This window comes from Acipenser ruthenus, chromosome 5, assembly GCF_902713425.1.
Source record: "Acipenser ruthenus chromosome 5, fAciRut3.2 maternal haplotype, whole genome shotgun sequence".
In the NCBI taxonomy this organism is placed as follows: domain Eukaryota; kingdom Metazoa; phylum Chordata; class Actinopteri; order Acipenseriformes; family Acipenseridae; genus Acipenser; species Acipenser ruthenus.
Genome location: NC_081193.1, coordinates 3,995,729 through 4,002,182, shown reverse-complemented (window position 1 = coordinate 4,002,182; position 6,454 = coordinate 3,995,729). Strand labels below are relative to the sequence as shown.

At 40.6% G+C, this 6,454-nt stretch overlaps 2 non-coding genes across 2 annotated transcripts; both read left to right on the top strand.

The window, feature by feature from the left end:
* The first annotated feature begins 4,857 nt into the window (after window positions 1–4,857).
* Window positions 4,858–4,930, top strand: LOC117403460 (small nucleolar RNA SNORD50). The gene has a single exon (XR_004544576.1). It is a non-coding gene; the product is annotated as a small nucleolar RNA SNORD50 (small nucleolar RNA).
* A 776-nt stretch (window positions 4,931–5,706) lies between these two features.
* LOC117403459 (small nucleolar RNA SNORD50) lies at window positions 5,707–5,780 on the top strand. The gene has a single exon (XR_004544575.1). It is a non-coding gene; the product is annotated as a small nucleolar RNA SNORD50 (small nucleolar RNA).
* Window positions 5,781–6,454: the final 674 nt, after the last annotated feature.

Genomic DNA, 6,454 nt, shown 5'->3' with positions numbered 1-6,454 from the left:
GGGATTTTTTGTACTCGCTGAAACGTACCCGGTTGTATTCCTGATGTTCTGAGGTGTGTACTGAGTGCTGCTACCTGTAGGGGAGCAGAGCTTTTCAATGTACCATCCTCTGTACAATAGAGGGTTTGGTGGTGATTGGCTGCTCGTGTAGGCAAAAAGCTTAGTCAATGAAATGGCGCCATTCAGGTAAGGATGAATTGGTAGTGCTGTGCTTGGCTTCCTAGGGCCATTCCACCTACAAGTGCTTGTGTGTCCCCTCAGGATATCAGGACCTTAGCCACTGGGGTGGGTAGTGATTGGTGCTTTTTCTTCAATGTACTAATTTACAAGAGACTGCTACTTTGTATTGCTAGTGACTGTTGCTACCTATTTTAAATACTTTGTGGTGTTAATGATTATTGATATCTATTGAAATACTGATTTGTTAATTGTTGATACCTGTTGAAGTATTATTTAAGGCTGCTAATCATGACATGTTCATATATCCACCTTTCGATGTATAATCTATATATACAAACTAAAGAGAGTGGCGTAGTTGAGACTATAATTATTACCTGCCATTAACTGTAATAGTAGATTAGATAAAGGGGCATTCAGAACAGAAAATAGGAGGCACTTTTTTACACAGAGAATTGTGAGGGTCTGGAACCAACTCCCCAGTAATGTGGTTGAAGCTGACACCCTGGGATCCTTCAAGAAGCTGCTTGATGAGATTCTGGGATCAATAAGCTACTAACAACCAAACGAGCAAGATGGGCTGAATGGCCTCCTCTCGTTTGTAAACTTTCTTATGTTCTTATGTTCTTAGTAGTGATGAAATAAGTCAATTAATACAATAGGTAGTATGTGTTTTATCTTTTGGTGGCAGGGCGGGCTCTGTCTTGTTTTGCAACGCACTGGCCCCCTTGTTACACAGAGTACAGTGCCCCACAGGGAGAAACCCTTTAAAAGCCAACAGGACATACATTTCAAACAGCCGAAGCTATTCAGACCAAGAAAAGAACATAAAAATGCACTCACCTAGAAAAATGTCTTGCTATACAAAAGCATTTTTTCTGCATTATTCTTATCCTCTGCCAAGGTCATTACCTGTAAATAACTGACCTGGTGCCCTGATCCACTGTGAACTCCCTTCATTCATTCTTGCTGATTTTGTGATGTCCATTCAATAAATTAATAAATTGACTGCTCATGAATATGCATGACAGTGGCAATTTTACATTATATAGATAGGGGAAAAGTCGCTACCCTATCTCTTGGATTCCTATGATGCACAGGTTAGGCATGGACAGAAGCTGCAATGTTGAATCAGCAGAGTTGACCATCTTGTGTATGTAGAAGATCTCTGACGCACCTTAAGATATCGGACCCCTCAAAGATATTATATCTTTGGTCCCCTTCCCATGTCCATGGGCGCGTTTATTATGGATAACACGGTTACTTCGGTATTTTCTTGATTTGTGAGTTACAAAATCTGTCATTTATTGCACAAATACAATACTGATAAAATACATACATAATAAAGATTCAAAGTTACACAATCATTTTTCATCATATTTTAATCTGAGTTTACAGACGGCGGGAGATTGTAGCAAATCTAAATGTCTCAATCTTAACCCTGCCCTTTGGAAGACTGTCGACTTGAAATACTGCGCTTACATATAAGTGAATGAACTTGTTTCAATCTTAAATTTGATATCTGTGTTAGTATAAGAAGGCGGCATACTCCTTGTTAATTTCTTTAGACTCTGCTGTTTTTGTGCTGGTGTGTTGTATAGACAGGCTGCATGTAACCTCGGAGTCACCCTGGACCCCTGCCTCTCTTATTCCCAGCACATCTCCACTAGCACGCACTTGCCGATTCTTCCTGAGCAACATATGAAGAATCCGACCCTTCCTCACCAACTACGCCACCCAGCTCCTGGTCCAGGCCCTGGTACTCTCCCGCCTAGACTACTGCAACTCCCTCCTTGCTGGCCTCCCTGCGTCCGCCACCGTCCGCTCCAGCTCATCCAGAACTCCGCTGCTCGCCTAGTGTTCTCTCTGCCTCGCTTCTCCCACGCAACTCCACTGCTCCGCTCACTCCACTGGCTCCCGATCACCGCTCGCCTCCAGTTCAAGACTCTTGTACTAGCCTACAGATGCCTTGACCAGACTGCACCCAGCTACCTCCAGACCCTGATCTCTCCCTACACCCCCACTCGACCTCTCCGCTCCTTCTGCACTAGAAGACTGGCTGTACCTCCTCTACGCTCCCCTGCCTCCAGAGCTCGCTCCTTCTCCACCCTCGCCCCGCAGTCGTGGAATGACCTTCCTACAGATGTCAGGGCTGCCCAGTCCCTGACCACCTTCTGGCGCCTCCTCAAGACTCACCTCTTCAGACAGCACCTGTAGAACTCCTCTTTTCCCTCTGGACATTTATCACTCTTCCTTAAATGTGCTTTACTTGCTCTTATCTGCCACCTATTTTATTGCATTTAATCCTGTACTTTAGAGTACTGTAATCTGTCACAAGTTTCATTTATTCTATAGTATTTTGTATTTAATTATATCCTGATGTAACTATCACTGACACTGTTATCTGCTCCGGTATTGAATCGTATTTTGTCATATACTTGTACTTGCTAGAACCAAAGTCATTGTATTTTACCTTGCTCTTAACTGTGTCAGCCACTGACTCATTGTGTGACCCTGAGCAAGTCACTTAACCTCCTTGTGCTGCGTCTTTTGGGTGAGACATATTTGTAAGTGACTACAGCTGATGCATAGTTCACACACCCTAGTCTCTGTAAATCGCCTTGGATAAAGGCGTCTGCTAAATAAACAAATAATAATAATATTATTACTTGTACTGTGATTCTTGAAATGTATTTCTGTTTACGACTGTAAGTCGCCCTGGATAAGGGCATCTGCTAAGAAATAAATAATAATAATAATAATAATAATAATAATAATAATAATAATAATAATAAGTATAAAGGTATCTTTGCACGTTTCTATTTGTTTAATATTAATTGTACGTGTGTGTGTGTGCACACTTTTGATAATCACATTTTAAAATATTTGTATTATATATACAGTACAATTATGGTACTTTAATTCTAAAGTGACATGATTGCACGTGGTCCGACTTTAGCGGGGCGGGGGGGAATTGTGTCTAAGTTACAAGTGTTGTTTAATTTAAAGTTTTTAAAACACAGTATATTTGTTAACGAAACAGTTGATGGCTGCTGTCTGGTATCAGTCATTCAAAAGACAATTAAAGTTCAGATATAATATTATTGTTTTTAAAAAGTTGAATTAAATCCGAGAAGGGTAAAGCAAAGTTAGTCGTTGCACATACTTCATGTAAAAGTGCCCTAGATACTGCTAGCCCTGGCTGTAGTGTGTTGACTGTACTCTACGCAAACCTACTATGCATATGGAAAACGGAATGGTATGGCTGTAGGATTATTTGTATAAATTCAATGGCAGTGCCAATTCATCTGCCGTGGTTTAATTGGTGATCACATACATATCTGGCTGATTTCTGAAATTGGCCCACATTGGATAATAATTGATTGCAGTGAGTTGTAAAACAATGTGAACAGTGTAACTGGCATAGCAATTGCAACAATTGTAAGTCGCCCTGGATAAGGCCGTCTGCTAAGAAATAAATAATTAAACAATAGCTGTGAAATAATTAAGCTCAAATGAGTTGTGGCACAGCAGATACATAATGTATTGGCTTTTTGCAGGCAGTGTAAGTGTTTTTAAAAAACAATCTGATGTAGATTACAGTGGAACGTCGCATAGCCGACCGTCACATTACCGCCCTGATAAATTAACCGCCTCGCTAAATAAATAATGGCATTGGCAGCAAATGCAGCTTCCGTGATGGAAACAGAATGGCGTTATAGCAATCGGCCTTTTGGTGCGTTCCCCTTTAAGAGAGGCAGGCTGTGTGCGTGTGTCAGTCAGCTGCGTGTAGCACTGACGTTTCAATACACCAGTCGAGAAATCTTTTTTTTTTGTGCAATGTGTTTATGATGGAGCGCACGCTTGCAGATATTGGCAGCGTGTTGTTGTAGCTTTTAAATGTATCTGAATTAAACAAAGCAAGCTTCATAAACGCAATGCTTAATGGCAGTTTGTTTAAAAAAGCCGAAGCAATATTCAAACCGAGCTGCTTATCGGCTGTTGGCAATATCAAGAAAGAGCACACAGTACCGTGACAGAGATATTTAGAAAGGGAAGCAGGGACTTCTAGAGTTAAGAAAGAAGCCATCAGTTGCAGGTTACTGTACATTTACCGTTTGTTTTGTATTTTTTTTTTTTTTTTAAAGCTTTGTGTGGAGATGGCTTATTGTAAACCGCATAGCAAAACTGTATTTGTAGCCTAATTAATCTTGTTTACGTGTGCTTACTTTTAAAGCAAAAAAATGTCCCCATGTTTAAAGCAGTTTTTATTCACTAACCTATTTATGGATGTGTAAATGCTTTTTCTATAGATGTTTGCAAGTCCGACTTTATCACATCCACCTATACCCCAGTCCACAGAGGGTCGGATATGTGATGTTGTACTGTATTATTATTATTATTATTATTATTATTATTATTTCTTAGCAGACGCCCTTACCCAGGGCGACTTACAATTGTTACAATATATCACATTATACAGATATCACATTATTTTCTACATATAATTACCCATTTATACAGTTGGATTTTTACTGGAGCAATCTAGGTAAAGTACCTTGCTCAAGGGTACAGCAGCAGTGTCCCCCACCTGGGATTGAACCCACGACCCTCCAGTCCAGAGCCCTAACCACTACTCCACACTGCTGCCCCTGTAATACTGTATAAGGTGTGGTTGTCTAGCATGATGAATCTATCCCGAACCTGATTTCAGATTTGATTGAAAATTAAATAGGGATCTGACTACTGAACTTCAACCTCATTTATTTGCTTATTGTTGTATCAATTGCTTTCAACCATGATGTCATGCATATGGATATTTGCATTTTTATATATTTAATAAATACACTTACCTTGCAAACCATTCTATTTTTTATTTTTAATTTTGTCATTTCCAATGATTTTTACCCAAGTTTTCTCCCCAATTTGGAATCGCCAGATGTGTTATTACTGATCCCGGTTCACCGCTGCAACCCCCTGGCGACTCGGGAAACGGAGGCTGAGTCAGGCGTCCTCCGAAACGTGATCCTGCCAAGCCGTCATTTTTCACACTGCGGATCCAGTGTGAAGCCATCAGACCTATAGTGCTGGAGGACAACACAAATCTGAATGGCTCCACTGTAGACCCGCAGCCACAGGGGTCGCCCGTGCGTGATGAACCGTGGATTGCCCTGCTCGGCCAATTGTGCGCCGCCCCCTAGGAACTCCCGGTCACGGTCAGCTGTGACATAGCCTGGATTCGAACCTGCGATCTCCAGGCTATAGGGCACATCCTGCACTCCACGCGGAGCGCCTTTACTGGATGCGCCACTCGGGAGCCCTATCTTGCAAACCATTCTTTTAAAAGCGCTTTGTGATGGTGGTCCACTATGAAAGGCACTATATAAAATAAATATTGACTGATTGATCAATTTCTTTCAGTAGAACATCAACGTGAATTCAACAAAAAAAATGCTACTGGGTCATAACAAAGGTTTGATTGCATCAATTACTTTCAGGCCTTTTATTTAATTTAATTCTGTGTGGCTGTCTTCATGATGAATCTATCCCGAACCTGATTTCAGATTTGATTGATAAGCACATACTGATCTGACTACTGAAATTCAACCATGTTAATTAAATAATAGCTGTTTATTTTTGTGGGTTACTACTAGATATCTATACATAACAAACCCTTATTTTTATTTTGTTTGAAGCACAGCCCCAAGATGCGTTTTGTGTGGTGCTCAGTGGTTGGGTTTAGAAGACTTGGTGACAATGAAGATTAGATTTTTGCAGGTACAGGAGTTCATTGTAAAGTTGAGTTATACCTGCCTTTTCAGTGTGCTTGTCTTCACAATGAATCTATTCTGAACCTAACTTCAAATTTGATTGAAAGCCACATACAGATCTGACTACTGAAATCCAACCACATTTTTTTTGCTTTTTAATATTGCCAGGTTTGTCTTTAGAAATATATTTTAATGTTTCTGTAAAGTGTAGTGCTATGGCCTGAACGGGTTTCAGATTTTGATTTGAAATTCATACTGTTTGAAGTATAAACATTTTTTGGTCCTCAGTTTCTTTGCAGCACAAGGATCAGATGAGTTTGCAGAGTTGTGCAATCAAAGGTAAGTTAACTAGTGCAAGAGCCACCTGCTGTAAACCACCTTGTTGATTTTGCGACCCGGACAGTGTAGAAGGGTAGCTACACTTTGTGAAAGCTAGTCTGTGTTCACCAGTCCTATGATGAAATATTCAAACTTAGCGGACTGCGGACCTGGACTGTGAACTGACC